At 46.9% G+C, this 12,958-nt stretch overlaps 1 protein-coding gene and 1 long non-coding RNA gene across 2 annotated transcripts in view; one reads left to right on the top strand and one right to left on the bottom strand.

Annotated features, from left to right (window-relative positions):
• The window catches only part of CSMD2 (CUB and Sushi multiple domains 2), a 671,930-nt gene that overhangs the window by 391,737 nt on the left and 267,235 nt on the right, over window positions 1-12,958 (bottom strand). The gene's annotated exons all lie outside the window — the stretch shown is intronic.
• On the top strand, window positions 410-7,487 carry LOC131279798 (uncharacterized). Its single transcript, XR_009187255.2, has 3 exons — window positions 410-493; window positions 2,853-2,920; window positions 7,402-7,487. It is a non-coding gene; the product is annotated as an uncharacterized lncRNA (long non-coding RNA).

The raw sequence follows: 12,958 nt of genomic DNA, 5'->3' as shown, positions 1-12,958 counted from the left end.
GCCCTCAGACAGGGCACATTGGAGGGGTCTGTGTAGGCATGGGAAGGGATACAATAAAGAAAAAAAGATGGTCATGAGTTCTATGAAGAGCAAGGCTGAGAGAGGAGTTAGAGAGGGGTGAAGGATGAGGACATGGAATTTTAAAGAGATGGTCAGGGGAAGTGGATGTGGCTCAGGCCATTGGGCTCCCATCTACCGCACGAGGGGTCCCAGGTTTGGTTCTCAGGTCCTCCTTGTGAAGGAAAGCTGGCTGGTGCCAAGGAGAGTTGGCCCATGCCATGAGCTGATGCAACAAGATGATGCAACAAAAGAAACACAGAGGAAAGACAATGAGAGACACAACGAACCAGGGAGCTGGGGTGGCTCAAGTGACTGAGTGCCTCTCTCCCACATCGGAGGTCCCAGGATTGGTTCCTGGTTCCTCCTAAAGAGAAGATGAGAAGAGAAGACAAGCAGACACAGAAGAATGTGCGGTCAACGGACATGGCAGACAGTGAGTGCAGGCAGTGAGGGGGATGGTAATACATTTTTCAAAAATCTTAAAAAAAAAAAAGAAAGGTGGTCAGGGAAGGCCTCACTGAGAAGGGGATCTTAGAGATGATACCTGGAAGAGGTGAGGGAGTGACTTATGTAGGTTCCGGGAGGAGGGAAGCATTGGGAGGAGGAGCCAGCATGTGTAAAGGCCCTACATCGAGAGGAGCATCCCTGGAGTCTAAAAAACAGCAAGGAAGCCAGTGTGGCTGCAGGAGTGAATGAAAGGGAGAGTAGGAGGGGGTAAGGTCAGAGACCTATTGGGGTACAGGGCCTTTAAAAGAGGGTATAGACAATTGTAGTTAAGGAGGTTACATAAGCAAATATCCTTGTTCTTAGGAAAAGTGCATGGGAGTATTAAGTGTTCAAGGAGCATGAGGTATACAACCTGCTCTCAAATGTTTAGAAAATAGACAAATTATATAGACAATGAAATGATAGAAAGATATAGATCGAGGATAGCTATAGATAAATAGGCAGGCAGACAGGTAGGTAGGTAGATAGATAGATACACAGGTACATAGAAACATAGATATAGAATGATATGGTAAATGTGGCAAAATGTTAAAAGTTGGTGGACTGGATATCTGGGGTGGGGAGTGTGTTGGATTTCTCTGAATAGGTTTTGTGTAATTCTTGCATCTGTCCTATAAGTTTGAAATTATTTCAAAATAAAAAGTTTATTTTAAGAAAATATGGTGTGGGTGCCAAATCAATATTGAGGAAAAGTGAGAAGAGGATCCAGAAGTAAAGTAGCTCCTCTGAAGGATAAACAAGGCACTGAGGCTCAAGTAAGGGGGAGCCAGGACAGGTAGACAGGGTGGGAAGTAGGTGTGGTGTGGAAACAGATCTTGCAGAAGACAGTCAGGCACTGCTGTGACGCTCTGATGTGAAGTCTGCCAAATGCTGGCTGGGTGATAGGCAGCCTCGAAACACCTCAGGTGGTGGCAAGAGGTCTGGATCGGATTTGGAGCGCTTGGGTTCCATCCTGTGCTGCCATTAGCTGGCTGAGTGGTGGTGCGATGCAGCGTCCTCATCGGTGGAATGAGGCAGTTGAAGCACAGCACACTTTCTACAGTTCTCTTGCATTCTGTTATTCCATCACATTTTCTTTTCCTTGGGGTAAATGAGCCTGCCACTACTCTCTTTAACAGTGCTAATAAACGTCTGTGGGATTTACAATGAGAATGTCCACATAGGTACCCAGCTAACATGGTCAGGTGGACTTTGGATATGGGGTCCCTGGCTGAGGGCAGGGCAACCGACAAGGTCAGAGGTCATCCTCCCCAATCCCCCTCCTATACTGCTTTCTTTGGGAGGCACTGAGGACACAGTGTTGCCAATCACCAAAGCTCAGTTGGATGCTGTAGAGCAGTAAGTCTCAGTGGTACTTTACAGCACCTTTAATCAGGCACTGATCTGCAGGCTCCACCCAGGACAAAAAGAATTTGATTCTTTCAGGGTGGGGAGCAGGAACAGCTCCCTCCAGTGAGCCTCCCTGGGCTTCTTTGGGGGAAATGCACAATGGGTTGATTTGGATTTGACAAACACATATGGAGTGCCCTCCTTGGGCAAGGTGCTTTCTCATATGATTTCATTTCATCTACTCCCGGGAGTCTCTGGAGAGGATTTTCCTCCCATTTTGCTAATGAAGAAGCCCAGGCTCAGAGAGGTGACCTGTCCGAGGCTGTGTGGTAATTGTTGATGCAGAACCAGAGCCTGGGTTCTTAGCTACTGTCTTCTACTACATGGATTAACGCTTCCTCTTCGCCCTGACTCTGGGAGCTAGGTATCATTACCTTCCATTAGGAAGGAGGAAATTGAGGCTCAGAGAGCTCAGCGACTTGCCCAAGGTCAAAGTGACAGCATGTGGCCCTTCCTGCCAGCCCAAGTAATAGGGCTGCTAAAAGGAGCTGTTTATCATGCAGTCATCTTAACCAAGCCGCCCACTCCCCAAATACTAATCTGGGGCTGTCTCTCTTGCTAAAGGGATAGAGTGGAATCATTACCAGACTCTGAAGAGATAAAGCATTGCAAATTGAATGAGAAAATCTATTTTCACATCCTGATGAAGACATAACTGATGCTGAATGAGTGAATTGTTTCAGAGGAAAAACACAGCCCCCTGGCTTTTTCTCTCTCTTTCTCTTTTAACTTGGAATTGTAGCTTTAGAAAAACAGGAGCAGCTGACTATCACAGATAAAAATGCCCTTTTGCCTAATTGGATCTTTACTAAGGAATCCTAATTAATTCCCCTGAAAAGAGAACTTTTACACTGGTGTTATCTCAGCCCCTTGCTGATGGGCCTGGTTATTTCCAGATGCAGAATAATGAGTCCTTTCCAGCCAGCCTAGGAGTCACCAGAGACTTGTCAACTTTCCTCTGAAGGTAATTACTTGCTAAGGCACTGGGGGAGGTGCAGCTGGGGAAGGGGCTTGGGGGAAGGTAATTATAAGCAAAGGGTTTGGAGAAATTTTAGGGGAGCTTAGGAGGGCATTACCAGGCAAGGGGGGCGGGGGAGAGGATTGGCAATGGTGCAGGAAATTGTTGGTGGAGGGATGGAGGCAACATCGGCCTCCAGCATGTCATCTCCAGCTCAGAATGAGGCCTAAGGGACACACCCCTCCCCCCGTGAAAAACCTCACTCGATGGTGCTTGACAGATTCCTATAATCGGCAGAGCTGCAGCAGACAGAATTCAGGAAGCAGGCCTGCCTGTGCCCGTTCTTGGTCAGGGCAGGAGCTGGCTGTCGTTACAATGTGGACCTTGGTGGCGTCCATAGAGACAATGCTAAATGAGAAGGGTTATCGGGATAACTCAGGCCAGAGACCGGTAATGAAAAGCACGTGGCTGAATGACACCGGCCATTTGTCTGCAGTGACAGGGTTCTCCTGCAAGGCGAAGGCTGCCTGCAGTCTGTCCCAAGCTCACCGGGCTGGCTTTGAGGGAGCTGGTGGCACGTGACCCACGAGGCCATACTGAGCCTGCTGATGGTGAAGTGAGCTGGCAGCAGCTCCAACTGAGATAAAAGCAGGGAGGGGCTCTGTGAGCCGTGGGCATGGGCCCGGGGGCATCCTTCCAGGAAAACTCTTTCCAACTTCCAAGATCCAGAGAAGCAGAAAGAGCAAGAGGGCAGAGGGCAAAGGTCTCCAGCTTCAATCTGAAACTTCAGAGCTCTGCAGCCCTGGACACATGACCTCTCTGAGTCTCAGTCTCTTATAGATGCTCACATATGCAAAGGAAATAATAAGCCGTGCAAAGTCTTCGTACCTGGTTGCCACTCTACAAATGATAGCTGTTGTTCTTCAAACATTCCCTGTCCCAGAAAATTCACCTTAGGGCAAAGATCCTGATGGAGGGGAATTTGGTAAGATCCTGTTGGAGAGGGAATTTGGGGTGCTGTGTTTACATGGGAAGGATCTGGGAATCTTTGTGTACCAAGCTCTATGGTCCCAGCAGACTGCAAGTGGGGATGGAGAGAACCCAACGTCTCCTTTATAAAATGGGGCAACTGAAGTCCAGGAAAGTAAGCAGTTTGCTCAGAGGGAAAAGTCAGTCATATGGCTCACCCCCTGACTTTCTCCCTGGGCCTGTCAGGTCCTGTCGAATGGCCCTGGCATCTCAAAGCTGACAGATCCACAGGGACATGACAGCCTCCTGCTGTGGCCTCCTGCCAGGGTTAATCTGAAGCTGCCTCCTTGACTCATCAGTTGGAGAGGAAGAGACCCACAGCACCTTTGGAACTTCTGAGGGGAGCTGTGACCAGACATGTGCATGGACAGCCTGCTGGGAGGCTCTGGAGGGGCAAGGAGGGGCAGAGGGAGGTTGACAGGGCAGGCCTTCTAGGTGCTTCAGCTATGCAACATTAAGGAAGGACACAAGCAGGATTTAAAAGCTGGGACGCTGGACCTTACATATTTCTTGTAGCTCTGCATAAGACCCAGAGAGGGTAAGCGAGTTAACTGAGGTCACATGATGAGTTGGCAGCACAGCCAGTATTTGAACCCAACCTTGACTCCCAAAGCCATGCTCTATCCCTTAGCCCACCTGCTTTCCTTGAGGTTCAGGGGTGAGCACGGAGTGCTGGGGATCTTTCCCAGGATGCTGGAAGGCAGATGCTGATATCTGGTCCTTCTCTCTGCAAGGTCTGCAGTCCTGGGCTCAGAGACCAGAGCTGGAGATGGACCAGGTCAAGCTCTTGCTACTGACCCACTCTAGGGCCATGGACAAAGTTGGGGCCTTATGGGGAAGGGAAACGGGCATTGAAGTAAGAGAATCAAGCCTTCCGTGTTTGACCCAGCACGAGGCTGTGAGTGGTCAGCACTCAGTTTGTAGTTAGCAATCCAGGTTGTACCTGCCACAAAAATCCTCCAAGGAAGTTTCATGTCCATGTCATAGAATCACAGTATAGAAACCAGAGACGTGAGAAGCTTCTGGCAGGAGCCCTGCTACCCCAGCCCTCGGCTGAAGAGCAGCCTGAATGTTTCAATGGCCTCCCATAGGGACAAAACAGGACTTCAGTTCTAGTTCTGGGCAGAGCTCAATGTTTGATTCAAGGGCCAGGGACTCAGTACAGCTCAGTCCTGGGTGGTGTGCCGGGACAGGAGAAGGAGTGCTGGAAGATGCAATCCTGGAGACATTGGCAGTTTAGAGCGGGTAGGGGCAGCTCTTGGCCAGCTGTGACACAGGACTGGCTTGCCACAGGCCTGTGGAGAGCAGAGAGGGTGTGTAGCCCAAGAAAAGAGTACCAAAGAGCCACATGAGCCATTGGGGTCAGGACAGAAAGTGAATCAGAGCCCAGAGGAGCAGAAGAGTCAGGGTAGACCAGAGGTCCAGAGGCCGTGAGCCCAGCTCCTGGCTCTGGCACTTACTAGGTATGTGACTTTTGGCAAATTTCTTAACCTCTTGGAGTCTTAGCTTTTCCATCTAAAAAAAACCAAATGGGGATGATGATACATTCTTTTGCAAGAGTTTTATAAGGATTAAATGAATTAATGCACATGGAACTCTTAGTATAATGCTTGACACACAGGAGCTCTTGAGGACTGTGATGTCCTGAAGATAGGTTAAAGCAGAGGAAGGACAGTCTGAGGGGATCATCAGAGACTCTGAGAGACCAGGTAGACTGTACTAAAGGCAAGAATGACCCGAGGAGTGGCTGGCCCCAGACCTGCAGAGGGAGCAGAATGGGAAGAGCCCATGGGAAAAGAGAGTGTGTAGGTAAGAAGGAAGCTAAGTCTCTGTGGCTCAATTTCTTCATCTGCAAGATGGGTATGGTCAAACCTAACTTGCATGTGCTGGTGGAGTGCCAATGAGACAAGTGTATGACAGTATTCAGCACAGCCACCACCAGGCTCCCAGAGGCAATCAATAGTTCTCAGTCTGTTTATATTTCTTGACATCTGTCCTGTTGTCAAAAAAATTTATTCAGCAATTTGTCAGGAAATATTTATGCCTGTCTGCGCCAGGACTTTGGCTGAGTACTGGGGATTCGGAGATGATGGGGCAAGTCCATGCTTTTAAAAGGTTCAGGTTGGGAGAAGGATGCTAACAAAGCTAAGTGGCTTGTGTCAGTGAAGTAGAAGCTTGGGGTGGGTCATTGGGGTGGGAAAGGGGAAGTGGTGGAGGGCAGAGACTCAACCATGTCTAAAAGTTTTGGGGAAGGAGATGTCCTTTGGACCTACACCAGATAGATAAGGAGGTAAGGCTAGACTTCAAGGACAGACTTCAGAGGCTCCTTGAAGGACTGAGACTATCTAGTTCAGCATTGAGACCCTAAGGCCTTTCACTGAACTTGGTACATAATAGGCAGGCAAAAAATATTTGTTAAATAAATTAATAAAGTCCATTAGGAGTCAGTGTGCTTTGTTTCATGTCATAGATGTGCTTGCTCAGATTTATGCATAAGCCACAATACATAAGTCAAACTAAACTGGGGTATTTCTATGCAAGAAATTCAATAATGAATCCTTTCATAAGAAGGCTGTTCTTTTTATAATGGACAAAATGACCCCCTCCACCTTACTGCTCTGTAAAGTATTCTGTTTAGGCCTAGTGTGGCTCTCAAACTTTAAATCTTTTTTAGAACACCAGTGAGGGTGGTTTAAAATATTGACTTCAGATCCTATCCTCAGAAATTTTGGAATCAGGAGTCTAGGGTAAGGCCCAGGAACCTGCATTCTAAAAAGCCTTTCAGGCAAGTTTTCTGCTGTAAAAAGTTGTTTAGTACATCACAATTTGAGAAACACATGTTATGTTCTAGAAGGAATTTCTTAAAGTAGGAGAACAACTGAAATGAATCGGAAGCTCTGGGGCTGGCTACCTCTTCTCCCCTTATCCTGCCTGTCACAACACAAATAACCAACTCCTGAAAAGCCCGTTTCCTCCCTCCTCTTATGATTTCCCTTCATAATCTCCTTCCCAAAAGTCTACCATGCTTTAGTCCAGTAGTTCTCTACCAGGCACACCCTGGGATCCCATGGGGGGCTGTAAAAAGTACTGATGCCTGGCTCCCACCCCTGGGCACTCCGACTTAGTTGCTATGGGGTGTCACCTTGTCATCCCTGGTGGTTCTAACAGGCATCAGCATGGCCCTACTGTACCGAATCCTTGATCTCCACCCCTTGTCTTTGGTCCAGAGGTCAGAGTCAACAGAGCTCTCTGCCCTCTTTGGGTCTCCCCCTCTGATGACCTTAAGGGGCATCTGAGAAGAAAATTGAAGCTGCCAGGATGGTAGACCTTTGAGGATGGAGTCTGCAGACAGAGGATTCAAAAGGGTTCCCGGTGGCCACGGAGTTCACTCCCTGGCAGTGCGACGCCTGCTCATCACCTTCTGATTGTCCTTTTTCCTGTCTCCCTGGGGTTTGTAGGCAGGAGGCAAAGAGCACCATCAGGACCCCTGGTGAGACAGGCTGCTGGCAAAGGAGTGAGCCCCAGCCCTGGGGTGGAGTGAGCAGTGCCCGTCGAATCTTTGATGAAGCCTCCTCCTCCTCCCAGGTCCCTGGCCTCCTGTTTGCCAGGCGCCATGGGCAACTGCTCCAAGGAAGTGAAGGAAGAGCTGGAACTGATGTAGCTGCAGAAATTGACATTCAGTGCCAGACAGGTATTTGCTTAACAAATTGGCTAATTTTAACCTCTGTCACCCGGACCAAAACTCTTTTAAAGGGAAGGAGAAGAAAAGGAAAGTGATATTTAACACATTTCTATTTTAGTGCTATAGTCTCTCTCTAAGGTTGTAAGTTTGAGTCTAATTGATTTCTTAGTCAAAAGGAAAGGATAAAAATGACAAAAAGGAAAAACAAACAACTGAGGAACCTTACCTCACACTGCAATCAAACCTCTCCAGGTCTGTTGACTGCTGAGCTTTTCTTTCTCTCTTTCTCTCTCTCTCTCTCTCTCTTCCTCCCCCCCCCCCCTTTTTCTCTTTCTTTATTTTAAAGACTGGCCAAGTGACTTGCATAATTTAAGATCCTTTCCTAGCACTGATCAGCCTGCTCTGGACAAGCAGTTTGCTGATTAATTATTAATCAGACTGAGTTTAGGATGAGTAATCAGCAAGAGTCAGGGCTAATTTGCACATGTCCCCCAGGAAGGTTATTACTTAAAATACTTGGTGAAGAGACTCTATGTTAACCTTTACAATTAGCCACAGGATTTTACTGGAGAGCAGAAGCAGATTTCTACTCCAGACATACCAACCTTGGACACCTACTATGCACCAAGCACTGCATCTGGGCCTTCCCAGCATTCTGCTAGCAATAAGGAGGGTGCTTAGAAAAATGACAAGTGCATAAGTGAGCAGGAAAATGTCAGGTTGTGATAAATGCCTTGATGAAAATAAATCAATATGCTGTGATAGACTGAGGGGTTGCTTTGGATTGCATGGATAGAGAAGGCCTTTGTAAGGAGGAGAAATTTAAATGGAAATCTGCATTTCAAAAAAGTCATGTTTTTTCTTTTTTAAAAATAATCTTTGAAGGAAAAGGATTCTTAAGCTCTGGGAACAGCTATCACAGAGACCCTAGGAAGGAACCTTCTGGGGGGGCAGGGGGTGGAGTTCAGTTGGACACAGTGAGCTGGTGTGAGCTGGAGGAGGGGAAGCCAGAGAGGCGGGTGGTGGCCCAACAGGTATAGGGCCCTGTAGGATGAGAAGCCATTGGAGAGGTTTAAATAGGAGATAGACGTGACTTGATTTATAAACATAAGTCACTCTAGTTGCTCTGCGGGGAATGGGTTACAGGGGGGCAAGAAGGGAAGCAGGGAGATAGGCCATTAAGCAGCCCAAGGATGCTGGTGGCTTAGAATGAGCAAAAACAGCTTCCTCTTGGGAACAGAATGATGTAGGAGGTAGTGGAAAAGGCTGGGGGACGACCAGATTCAGGGTGGGGTGAGAGTGATAAAAAGTCTATCTGTATTTATTGTTAGACATTGGGGAGGCAGCTGGCTATATGTCCCTGGGGCCCAAAATAGCCATCAGGGCTGAAATGTAAATTGAGAGACATTGGCATATAGAAGGTGTTGAAAGCCAGCCTGTGATTGGTTGAAATTATCTGGGAAAGAGGATAGACAGAGAAGAGAGTTCCAGGAGCCACTGGGCAGTTTCACATGTAAAGGCTAGAGAGAGGTCAGATGAGGATAGAAAAGTGACCCTGGTTTTGGCACAATGGGGGTCACTGGCAATCTTAGTAAGCACAGTTTTAGCAGCAAAGAGGGTCAGAAACTGAAAAAGGAACCTGTCTCAACAATTGGTGGTAGTTAAGCAATAGGATGGTAGCTGAATGGGGCTGAGTAATAGGGGGAGTTGGGGGGTGGTTGATTTGACATGGTAGATATTAGAAAATGTCTCTCTGTATTGGTAGGAATGCTCAACAGAGGGGGGAATTGATACAAGAAAGACAGGAGGAGTGCAGTAAAGAAGTCTTCGAGGGAAAATGAGATCTGGAGCATAAGGCAAGGGGGTTGGCCAGGATAGGGCAAGGACATGTTGTCCACTGAATCATGAGGGAAGACAGAGATGGTGCCTCACCAAGTACGTTCCATTTGCTCATCCACATCTTCTGGCTCCCTTGCAGTTGAGAGAGACCATGTTAACTATTTCTGGCCAATGAAATGTGAGTTGGAGGTGATATGTATCAGATCTGGGCGAGGGCAATGCTCGATCCTCTAGTCTCTTACCCTGTCATGGCATGTGAGGATGGTGCAGCTACAAGATGGAAGGGCCTTCTTGAGCCTGGCTATCTACCTGCATGACTACGTTGAAGAGACATTCCCAGTGTTCCATGGCAAACATAGAATGAAAAAGAAATAAACCTTTGCAGTGGACACCGCTGTGGCAAGAGATGAGGCAGGTGTAGTAGGCAAGGGTTAGAGAAAGAAGGGTCCTGTATGAATTTTATTCTGTATATAATGGAAGGTGACGGAAAGCTTTTGCAAGTCAGATTTGCATTTAAACCATTCTGGTAATAGTGGAGAGAGGCAAGGTATTGGGAGACCAGTAAGGAGGTTATTACATTCCACAATAATGAAAAGATGATGGTCTGAACTGAGGGAGTGGGAGCAAAGATGGCATATTATAGGAAGCACATTGGAAGAACATTGAAGCTAACTGAATGATTGAATGTGGCTGGTGAGAGAGAAGGATTAAAATGGGATGATTACCAGATTTTTGGACTGGATCACAAGGAAGAGCATGGTACCATAAGCTAAGAAAGGAAACTGACCATTTTAGGGGTAACTTATAAGAGAAGTTGGGGCATGTTGAATTGGAGCTGTCGATGGTACATCAAGGTGGAGATATCCACCAGGTAGCTGGCTCTATAGTGTGATGCTTGGTGGGAAGGTCAGAGCTAGGGATCCAGATTTGAGTCATAATCAAATAGGTGCTATCTGAAACCATGAGAGCAGGTGAGCTTAACCAGGGAAAATGTGTGGCATGAGCAGAGTAGTAAGGCAAGAGCAGAGCCTTGGGGACACCAAAGGAGAGGGAGAAGGAATGATCAGAGAGGTTCGAGAAGAATTGAGAAGAGTGGCAACTTGAACACAAAGAGAATGAGTTCCATGAGGAGAAAATAACCAATCATTCAAAATAGTCCAGTAAGCTGAGACCTAAAAAGTATCTTCTGGATTTGGCAATTGTAAGTAATGGTGTTTGGGAGTGGTGGGAGTTCTGATGATGACCTTAATGTGAATGGTTTCAGTGGGAGGAAGGGGTAGAAGTTGCAGTGAAGTAGGTGAGGAATGAATAGAAGGAGAAGACGTGGGGCCAGCCAATGTAGACCACTCTTCCAAGAAGTTTGGATGAGAAATTTCCAGAGACTCTAGAGTTCTACCTTCTCCATGACAGTGTAAACCAAACTGTCTTCTCCCTTCTCAAATGTCAAAGTTATCGAGTTCAACAGTGAGCATTCTGTCATTTCATTGGATAGTGAAATGCTAGTTTTCTGTGTGAATCTTGGGTATTACATGCCAGCCATTCATGGGAAGAAGCTGGAATTAGGCTCAGGGTTAGAATCAGGGACTTAGGTCAGCGTTAGAAAGCCAGCAAGAGAGAGGCAAAACCAGAGTGAAATGTAGGCTGGGTGATGTCACGAGTGAATGGAAGACAAACAACACAATAAAAAAATGGGCAAAGAACTTTGAATAGACATCTCTCCACAGAAGAGATACAAATGGCCAATAAGCACATGAGAAGAGTCTCAACATCATTAGTCATTAGGAAAATACAAGACAAAACCACTAAATACTACTTCACACCCACCAGGCTGGTTATTATTAAAAACAAAACAAAACAAAACAAAACAAAAACCCAGAAAATAAACAAGTGTTGGCAAGTGTGTGCAGGAAAAGGAATTGCTGATGGGAATGTAATATGATTCAGGGACATGGGAAAGAGTTTGGTAGTTCCTCAACATGTTAAACATAGAGTTACCATATCACCTTGCAACTCTCCAGGTATATACCCAAAAGAACTGAAAACAGACAATTGTACTCCAATGTTCATAGCAGTATTCTTCACAATAGCTAAAAGGGGAAAACAACCCTATTCATGAAGAGATGAATGGATAAACAAAATGTGGTATATACATACCATGGAATATTATTCAGCTATAAAGAGGAATGAAACTCTTATAAATGCAACAACACAGATGAACCTAGAAGACATCATGCTAAGTGAAATAAGCCAGACACAAAAGGACAAATATAATAGCGGAAAATGTGAGAGGGGGAGGAGGTGGAAATCTCCTATGCATTACATGTAAGTTTTCGGTAATCTAAAACTTCTTAAAAATAAAGTTTATAAAAAAGGACAAATATTATATGATTCCATGTATATGAAATATCTAGAATATAGACAGAAAGTAGACTCAAGTTTACCAGGGGCTAAAGGGGGTGGGGTGGGAGAGGGTCATGAGGAGTTACTACTAAGGGTATGAAGTTTCTGCTTGGACTAAAAAATAAAGAAAGAGCAAGTGGAGCACCCATTTGTGGCCAAGTGTGAAACTGGAGACCAGGAGGAGGGCCTTGAACATTCTGAATGAACTGAAGTCCTTTTGGAAGACAGGTCTTGCCAGAGTGGGGTGCCTCTGGAAAGGCCCAGAACAGCTCCTTCCATCAGTCTTGGAGGCAGCATCAGTCATCTATCTGGCAGCTCCTCGAGAGAGGTGGAGGACAGCATCTCGTTGCCTGGTGCCCTTCGCAGTCCTGGCAGAAGCCCCCGCACAGTTGAGGAGCTTAGTACAAACCTGTTGCACAGGAGTCAGACCCGCGGGCGGGTGGGGGGTTGTAGACCAGCTGCCCAACCTCAGCCTCCCATGCGAAGAACATTGTCAAATCACAAGCTTTGACGGAGCTGCTGTGAGGACTGCAGGCAGTGAGGATGCATGTCCTGCTCCTCCCAGCTGTGGCTTTTGTTTTCTTTCTGAGAGCCAGTGCTCCTGGTACAAGCAAGGAAGTCACGTTGAAACGCTGCCGGGAGTGCAGGAGCCCCAGCCCTCACCCCTCCAGATACATTTGTGCCAGCAGCATGCTAGGGCACTAATCCTTTCCTACTGCTCGGCTGTGGAGCTGGTAATGCTATTTTCAACTCTGAGAGATACAGGGAGATGAGATTTTAAAGGGCTGGTTATTTATGGCCTGGCTCCTGATGAATATAACAGATGCAATTTCATGGGCTCTATCAGAAGAGAGCAGTTTCTTGGTGCAGCTTAAAGAGGAGTTGTGATGTCGTGGGGAAGGAAAGGGAAGCAAGGGCGTCATCAACCCCCGAGGAAGGCAGGAGAGTGTGCATCTCCGCTGGAATAGGCCTGCTCGTGTACTGGCTCACGATGCCCCTGGGTTCAGCATCCTCAGTCATGCATCGTCCCAGCTGCTTCATGGGCATCACTGCCAGCTTGGGACCTCAGACTCTGCCTTGTTCCTGACATTCAA

This window comes from Dasypus novemcinctus, chromosome 9, assembly GCF_030445035.2.
Source record: "Dasypus novemcinctus isolate mDasNov1 chromosome 9, mDasNov1.1.hap2, whole genome shotgun sequence".
Lineage (NCBI taxonomy): Eukaryota > Metazoa > Chordata > Mammalia > Cingulata > Dasypodidae > Dasypus > Dasypus novemcinctus.
This window is presented reverse-complemented; position numbering and strand designations above follow the sequence as displayed.